The sequence below is a fragment of the Suricata suricatta genome, chromosome 1 (genome assembly GCF_006229205.1).
Source record: "Suricata suricatta isolate VVHF042 chromosome 1, meerkat_22Aug2017_6uvM2_HiC, whole genome shotgun sequence".
Lineage (NCBI taxonomy): Eukaryota > Metazoa > Chordata > Mammalia > Carnivora > Herpestidae > Suricata > Suricata suricatta.
In genome coordinates this window covers 61,953,544-61,962,823 of record NC_043700.1, presented here as the reverse complement: position 1 = coordinate 61,962,823, position 9,280 = coordinate 61,953,544, and the positions used below count along the sequence as shown (strand labels likewise).

The following is a 9,280-nucleotide window of genomic DNA, read 5'->3' as shown; positions in this document are numbered from 1 at the left end:
TAGCTCTCAAATTATAACCTTTGCCAAATACCGAGCTCAGTTCAACGTCTCTCAGTGGTTAATACAAAACTCTCTTCCTAATTCCTTAAACTGTCACCTAATATCCTTATTGTCTTGCTTCCCTGCACCTGTTGGTAATTCCCAAACATTCAAATGTCAGGTGATTGGGTTTGCTAGCTCTAAGGGCTTTCATCTTACAGCGGGGTGTGTTTTACCCATTACTAGGTGTGCCTCTTTTTATGGGCAGGATAATGATATTCATGGGAAACTGCCTGCTAGAGAACTAGGCTGAACATTGCAGCAAATCTGCATCACAATGCACTGCCCTTTTTTTTTTTTTTTACTACTGTGAGATAGGAATAGAACTTTAAGGACATTTCTTATGACCTTCACTGTGTAGTTCATGTAGAAAATTGGTTTGGGATATGATTATTTAGGAGAATATCCCACAAGAATATTAATCAAGTAATAACATGCACAATTTGTAACCTGTTTTTTTATTCCTTTTGAACTTTTAGGCTTCTTTTTTTCTTCTTTTTAAACAAAGTATTTCCATTTTGAAAATTAAATGGAAGAAACGGATCAGGTGCAGAATAACGTTTACAGGACATGCGGTTCTATGCTGACATAAAAGGATAAAGCAGTGATTTCAGGAGAGGGCAATGTGAAAGAAAAGAGAGAAACATTTGATTATATTCTGACCTGGGTACAAACACAGGTGAGTAATCTAATAATGATACTTCTGTGGGTTGTTTGGGGATCCACACACCCAATTTCAGAACCATAGACATTAATGTCTGGATATCATGGTATGTTGGTAGCTGTGAACAGGTGCCAAATCAGTAAAGGTTTAAGATTATTATTCAGGCAAAATATTTATCAGTCAACATATATTTGTTTATTTCAGGCAATCATTTGTGGCCAAAAGTTCAAGGATGGAAAAACCAGATATGACTCCAGACCATATAAAACTAGATCCACTGTAGTAAACAGAGAGTATTTACATAATACCAAATTGTAACTTGTGAAGTAAGGTAAGTGCTACAAAAGAAAAGCACAGGGAACTCTATGGCCATACAACCAGAAGAGAGGGTTTGGTCTTAAGCTTAATGAAGTATCTTTTGAGAAACTAACACTGAGCTGTCAACTAAAGGTCAAGTGGGGGGGGGCACCTGGGTGGCTCAGTCGGTTAAGCCTCCGACTTCAGCTCAGGTCAGATCTCACGTTCGTGGGTTCGAGCCCCGCATCGGGCTCTGTGCTGACAGCTAGCTCAGAGCCTGGAGCTGCTTCCGGTCCTGTGTTTCCTTCTCTCTCTGCCCCTCCCCCTCTCATGCTCTGTCTCTCTCTGTATCAAAAATAAATAAAACATTTAAAAAAATTAAAAATAAATAAATAAAAGTCAGTGGGAATTAATCAAGAGCAAAGGGCAAAAGGGCCATCTATGTGGAAACCATAGCAGTTTTTCAAAGACTTGAAGTGGCATTGGTCACAACAATTTTGAGAAACTGCTAAGAGTCTGTTGTAACTAAAACAAAAAGCTCACATGGAAAGTAAACTCGAATTGGCTCGATGAAACAGAATTTTGAAACCATATTAAAGTTTGAATTTTATTCTATAAGCTTTGATAAAGATTTGGAGTCAGAAAAAGAATACTGACATGCTCAGATCTGCATTTTTGATGCAGTCTCTTTGGTATGAGTGCAGGGACCATACTGGATGAGACATGTAAACGTGAGAAAACTAATTGAAAAGTATTACCATTTAGGAGGAGACCTGCTTTGATGAAACATTGAACTAGTACCGAAAGGGGTAAGAAATTAATTACTTAAGAGATATCTGGTAAATTAAATTAAGTGAACTTGATAATAGATGACTTGTTCTATAAGCAGACCATTATCAAGATTATAAGGCTTCTGAAATGAGTAACAGGTGATTAAGGATTCTTTCACTGAGATGAGAAACACTTTCTTAGTGTCTCTTATTTGTGGGAAAAGTTTTCTCTATGGTGAATGTGAAGTACTGTTGAGATATTCTAGAGATAAATTGGAAGAATCCATTGACCATGTAAGTATTGAACTCAAAAGAGAAATCTAGAAAGGAGATAGAAATTTTTCATTCAGGTTTAGGTGGCAAATGAAGTCATGAATATGAATGTAATCTGCTTCAGTATCCCGTCTCAAATTCAATTTTTTTTAATGTTTATTTTTGAGAGAGAGAAAGAGAGAGAGAGAGAGAGAGAGAGAGAGAGAGCATGAGCAGGGGAAGAGCAGAGAGAGAAGGAGGCACAGAATCTGAAGCAGGCTCCAGGCTCTGAGCTGTCAGAACAGAGCCGGACAATCGGCTTAAACCCACCAGGGGCACCCAGGTGGCTCAGTCAGTCTAGTGTCTGACTTCGGGTCAGGTCATGATCTCACAGTTTGTGGGTTCAAGCTCCGCATTGGGCTCTGTGCTGATAGCTCAGTGCCTTTTTCAGATTCTGTGTCTCTCTCTTCCTCCACCCCTCCCCTGCTCATACTCTGTCACGGTCTCAAAAATAAACATAAAAAAAAACCAAACCCACAAACTGCAAGATCATGACCTGAGCCAAAGTTGGCTGCTTAACTGACTGAGCCACCCAGGGGCCCCTCCTGACTCAAATTCAAAAATAAACCAGATCTTAAAAGTCAAGGAAAGAAAACAGTGAAGAAAAGCAAGGCCCATAATATGCAATAAATACCTTCATTTTCTTGCAACTATATGTAGGACCCTTAAGGAGTTGATACTAAATCTCAATAACAATTCATCCTCTCAAAACATTGTAGTCCAGTGTGTCATATGTGTGTGTGGGTGTAGATATATAAATAAATTATATGCAAATTTTTCATCAAGTAATTTCTTCATTTTATTATAAATTATTTGCTTTCAGGGGGTGCATGGGTGGCTCAGTTGGTTAAGCATCTGACTCCTGATTTCAGCTCAGGTCATGATCTCACAGTTCAAAAGTTCAAGCTCCACATCTGGCTATGCACTGTGTCAGCACAGAGCTGCTTGGAATTCTCTCTCCCTTTCTCTCTGATCCTACCCCACTCATACACTTGTGCCACAAATAAATAAATAAATAAATAATTAATTAATTAATTAATTAATAATTTTTGCTCTCAACATGTTGACTGCATTTAAAACCTTTTTAGTTTATACATTTAATTCTGACATCTTTCTCAAAGGGCAAGTATATACAACAACAGCAAATACTCTGAATCTTCTTAGAGCTATTTAAGTTTAACAAATTGCTTACAAATATTTTTTTAAAAGATTTAGGTATAAACTGTGCTGTGTAACCAACTTTTGCATGTATTCATGAGTTTCCAAAGGAAATATAGCTATGATACTGTATAAAGAACCCCAGGAAACAGCTAGGAATGTAGATAGCAGTGTTTTCCTGTGAGGGCGAGGGTTCACAAGTACAGAAGTTGAGACTGATGATTTAAACATGTTGCATTACACATTGCATTTTATCACTATACTTATAGAAATTACAGATCAGTTTGTGTGCTATGATAAATACCGACATTCCTAGGCCACTATGTAGGTTCATATAACAATCCAAAAATAATGTTTTATGTGCCAACCATTCACATTCAACTTCAAATGAACTAGATACATCACAAAATGTAAAACAAAAACAGCAATATCTAATTATTGATATGGGTGTCTGTCTGACCACAGGCATAATTAAACTACCACTTTATTAGAATATGAGAAAATCTATTTAAGCTTAAAATTGTTCTAACCTTGATGGAAATAGAAGACACAGATATATATGAACTCAATTATAACAGGTTTATATATCTCTCTTTTGAATGCATTTTCCTGCTTTGCAACAAGATATACACTTCTCTGGAATTTTCATTTAATGTATTAATTAACGTAGAAAAGGAAAAAATATTGAGATCCTACCTTCATTGTTGTTACCAACATCAGCAGTAATGAGATATCATTAGCTGATCAATTTTAAGTTACAACAAAAATAAACCAGAAATTAAACTGTAGAATATAAATGATTTAAAAACTACACTTTATAAAAATAAAATCAATTGTCAGGTTTTTGTTTTGTTTTGTTTTTGTTTTGTTTTATTTAAGGTACGTGAACATCTGTAAGAAAAGAAAATGAAGTGATGCTCCTGGAAATACAGTAGACAAGAATTTAATCAGTCTAGCTCCTTCCTCAGGGAGGAGTAAAATGTGCAACCCAGACAGTCTTTTTTATCTCACATCACAAAGTAAAACCGCTTAGAAAGTAAAAGACAAAATCTCCCTGCAGGTATGTATGCATGTACACATGTATGTATGTATAAACAAACAAACAAACCAACAAATGGATAGATAAAATGCTGATGTTACTAGCACCTACAGAGTAATTAAAAAATTTCTTTAAATGTTTTTTATTTATTTTTGAGAGACATAGAGAGACAGCACGAGCAGGGGAGGGTCAGAGAGAGGGAGACACAGAATCTGAAGGAGGCTCCAGGCTCTGAGCTACCTGTAAGTGCAGAGCCCGATGCCGGACTTGAACCTATGAACCATGAGATTCTGACCTGAGCCAAAGCCTGATGCTCAACCGACTGTGCCTCCCAGGTACCCGTAGAAATATTTGACTTGAGCGGCTGAAATCCTATTATAACTTGACACATTCAATGCTGTTAAACTGAGCACCTGTGGAGTAAAAGCTTACGCTGCTAATGAGTAAAAATAGTTTCCCCATTTTGTTCAAACTCTCCAACAGCTCATTACTTCACATTCTTTTTCTGCTGAGACATGGATAATATCCATTATAAAATGAAAATAAAAGTGTATGATAAATGAATAAATCAATGATCAGGCATTCAATTCTCCTGGCATTCACTGTATTTATCAAAATGTCCCCATTTTTCCTACTGCGTGTAAATTAATAGGCATCGAATCGAATCCATATTATCAAAATTCAAAGGTTTTTTATAGGTTTATTTATTTATTTTTAGAGAGAGAGAAAGCATGAGTGGGGAAGAGGCAGAGAGACAGGGAGTTACATGGGGAGATAGAGGAATCTTAAGTAGGTTCTGCACTGTCAGCTTAGAGCCAGATGTGAGGCTCGAACTCGCTAGTGGTGAGATCTTGAGATGTGCTGAAATTGGATGCTTAACTTCACCCAGGCACTTCTCTATGTCAAAGATTTTAAATAGATCTGTGGTATGCCACATAAAACCACGTAAAGAGTAAATTTTTGTCATTTTTCTTTTCTTTTTTTTTAAATGTTTTATTTATTTTTGAGACAGAGAGACAGGGCATGAGCGGGGAGGGGCAGAGAGAGGGAGGCACAGAATCAGAAGCAGGCTCCAGCCTCTGGGCTAGCTGTCAGCACAGAACCCAATGTGGGGCTTGAACTCACAAATGTGAGATCATGACCTGAGCCAAAGTCGGACACTTAACTGACTGAGCCACCCAGGTGCTCCTATAATTTTTCTTAATTGTATTTAATTAACTGCAGAAATTAAGTTACATAAGTACTTCTAGATTACAAATATATAGATTTTAAACTATGTTTAAATATTAAGACATATTTTCTATAAACATTTGACCTTATTATAAGTAAAGAAAAACTTTCTTGCCTAGCCAATATTCCATACTCTTCAAATTATTAAATGTTTGTTATGAAAAAAACATGATCATCCGTCACGATTAACATACAAAAAAATAGATACAAGATCATTTTTTCTACTAATCTAGAATTGCTTTATAATTTTAGCATTTTTTTCCAAATACACATAGACACGTTAATGTCAATAATGTGCTCTTGGGGCACCTGGATGGCTTAGTTGGTTGAGCGTCAGACTTGGGCTCAGGTCATGATCTAGTAGTTTGTGGGTTTAAGCCCTGTGTCAGTCTCTGTGCTGATGACAGCTCAGAGCCCGAAGCCAGCTTCAGATTCTGTGTCTCCCTCTCTCTCCCTCTCTGCCCAGCCTCTCTCTCTCTCTCTTTCTCTCTCTCTCTCTCTCTTTCTCTCTCTCTCTCTCTCTCTCTCTCAAAAATAAACACTAAAAAATTAATAATAGTGTGCTCCTAACAACCAGATGCACAGCATGGAACAAACACCACAGGTATTTGCCATTATCTTCAGGAGGGAAGATTGTTCATTACCCATTTGGTATGACTGTTAACGATCACTTTTTACGTAATGCTGATGGTTTTCTGCTGACAATATCAGACAGGAAGCAAGTGAGTTATATAAGTAGATAATGACAGGGTATAGCAAGTTCTATACAAAAGAACAGAAGTGGTCAATGAGTGAAGAAAAAATTAAGACACAGCTGAAGGACTACAAGAGAAGTGACCATTTAATAAAGGGTATATTTGAGGTTTTTAATCAGAGCCATTCTCTAGGATTTATGACACAGCTTTATGTATGCTATCTTATTGGGTCATAAATATTTGGGAGAAGAGAATTATTTTACAGATGAGAAAACTGAGGTACAGATGGGTTATGATAACTCTTCATGTAGAGATCACTCTTACATGACAGGTTTTAGTGAATAAGGTACTAAAAGAGCTGATACAATTACAGAACATGCTTAGAGTTTATGGTTCCAGAGGAGGAACTGCAAAAAAATTAAATTAAAATTAATAATAATAATAATAATGTCCACAGTGGAAATTTTGATATAAGTAGCTAAGTAAAATGGAAGTAAAAATTATTGATACTGGAAAAAAAATCAATGGATACTTTCCTAGTAGTTTTGGCGTGTCTCAAATATTTTGAAATTTTGTTTTTATGGAAGAGTTATTTATAAGAAGAAGCTGATAAACCAGAGAGTTAAATATCACATTAATCTTGGAAATGTAAAAAAAAAAAAAAAACAAAACATAGAATATGGGGAAGTAAGACCCATGAAACAATTATTATGAATATAGACTTTGAATATAGATTTCCTAGATTCAAATCTTGACTCACTGTAACTCTCTTGATATTTACTTGAACTCTATACCTCAGATTCTTCATTTGCGAAATAAGAATGATAATAGTAATTATTACTTAGTATTAAGTGTATCCTTACCTAGTTTTACTATTACAACTAATACTATTACTATAGTGACATGGTCAGATGGGTTGGAGGAGGGAGCTTTGATAGGAGCTTGTATAATTAGAGGCTGGAAAGCAGGTTAAAAGAACAAATAAATGAAAATTCTCCTCTTGACTCTATGTCATGCTACAAAAGAACGAGTAAAAATCCCTACTGAAGTGAGCTTAAAGGGAAGTGGATTCCTTAGAAGAGAGGTATCAGCTATGAATATACATATTTTATGAACTATCGAAAAGATTTAGTACACATTTTCTTAAACGGTAAGAAAAAATTAAAGAAGAGGATAAGCATCTGCTTAGATATAACTGATACATTAATTAATACATTTGAAAATAGATCTGTAAACTTATTTGGAACAGACTGCAGAAAAATAAGGGATTGGAAAAATATAAGAACTTAAAATAAAAGTAATATAAAACGGAAGAAATAAAAATTTCAAAATAAAGACCAAAAATAAGGAAGAAATATTCAAGAGAAAAATTGTGGGAAGCTGCCAGAAGAACAAAGATCAACCACCTGCAGGCAGGGCAGTGTCGGCCCCTCAGGCGCTGTGCTAAAACTTCAGTTTGGTTCCTCCTTTACCCTAGCCTTTTCCTAAAAATCACTTGACGCTGTTTCCTAGCAACTGACCTACTCAGCTGCCTTGTTTCCCGCCTTCTACCCTTTATAAGATGTGTGTGTTCTCTCAATAAACAAGGCTTGATAAGAGACTTTGTCTTGCCTCCCTTATCTGTGCCCCCTGGCCCCCAATTCTCAGTCCCTCCCTCAGGACCTGCGTTGACCGACCTGCTGGACGGGTCAAGTGGCGCCAAACATGGGGCAGCCTGAGTACGAGGGATCCAGTGAAGAAACAGATGGAAGATAAAAAGAAGAGAAAGGAGAAAAAGGTAGCTACCGAAGTTTAAAACGAATTCATAGGGAGACAGCCACACGGGAACTTGCTGCGTCGTCCAGGGCTCAGAATTCATAGGGAGATGGCCATGCGGGAACCTGCCGCGTGGTCCCAGTGCTCAGGTGAGTGATTGGAATTCCTGGGGCAGGGAATAAATGGTCTGACAGAGACCCTCAGGGCGTGGGGAATAAAGGTTAAAAAAAGCAATTATTAGAATTTTTTCAGTTCCTCCATAAAGTCTGTCCTTAAGTGTTTTTCTAAATGTAGAAAGAAAATATGGGAAGTGAGTAAGTAAAGAGATTGCCCAGTTAAGTGTTTTTCTAATGTCTCGGTCTTAAGGGATAAGGAATAAGGGGTGGGCAATAGAGAGTCTGTTCTACTTGTTTCAGGTTGCTGCTATTCCCCCCCCCCCCCCCCCCGTAGAGATAGGCAGAGTTAGAATGATGGATAGGTCAGAACTTGAAAAGCTTTGAGCTATATAGAGTCTAAAGAAAGAGGACTCTATATAGATTTTCTTCCACCCTGAAAATGGTGCCAGTAATCTGTAAGAGTCACCTGCCTGAACCTCCGGAGATAAGCTAGTTTATTATCTAAATTTTAAATGCACATGTGCTTTTCCTATGGGGTATTGAGTGGAAGGCTGGACACAACATTACTTCCCACCCCGCACCGAGACGTCGGTCGGCCCTTTAGTAAATCTGTGTTCCTTTGCCTTGTGGAAGTGAGGCCTTCTCCCTCATTCATTTCCCAGGTTGATGGCTATAATTAGAACTAAATATTGTTTGTCTACCTTGGGACAGAGACCTGAAGGAATGTTTCCCAGCAGCTGCCGGACTAATTTTGTTCCGGGGAGAATTCTTTCTCTTCTCTGGACTGACATGGATTGCCTAATTCTACCGGTTAAACAAAACAAAATAAAACAAAAAACCTCAAACCTGCTCCTCTGTCAGAGCTGACAAAATTTTAAACTGGGAATTCTCCTTCTTTGCCCCCTGGGGAGCCTCTCCTCTAGGTCTCTCTTCCCCCATTCTTCTGTACCACCCCATTGCCCAGGGCAACCAGCAGGCCATCAGGTTGCAATCCGCTGGTGGGGAGAGGCCAATTTGCATAAAACTAGCTTCTCCCTCTGCCTTAGGTGATAAGAAACAAAAGACCACAAAAATCCGTTTTTTGCACCAAATTTCGAGGTTGAAATCAACAATAGGGAACAAAGTGTCTTACCTGGGTTCAAACAAAACTTATTCAGTGTTTAAGTTTAAGTTTGTTGGTTTGAGATAAAAACAAAAATTTATGT

At 37.5% G+C, this 9,280-nt stretch overlaps 1 long non-coding RNA gene across 1 annotated transcript; it reads left to right on the top strand.

The window, feature by feature from the left end:
• The first annotated feature begins 590 nt into the window (after positions 1-590).
• On the top strand, positions 591-4,290 carry LOC115300253. Its single transcript, XR_003912582.1, has 3 exons — positions 591-718; positions 908-1,034; positions 4,120-4,290. It is a non-coding gene; the product is annotated as an uncharacterized LOC115300253 (long non-coding RNA).
• The last annotated feature ends 4,990 nt before the right edge of the window (positions 4,291-9,280 follow it).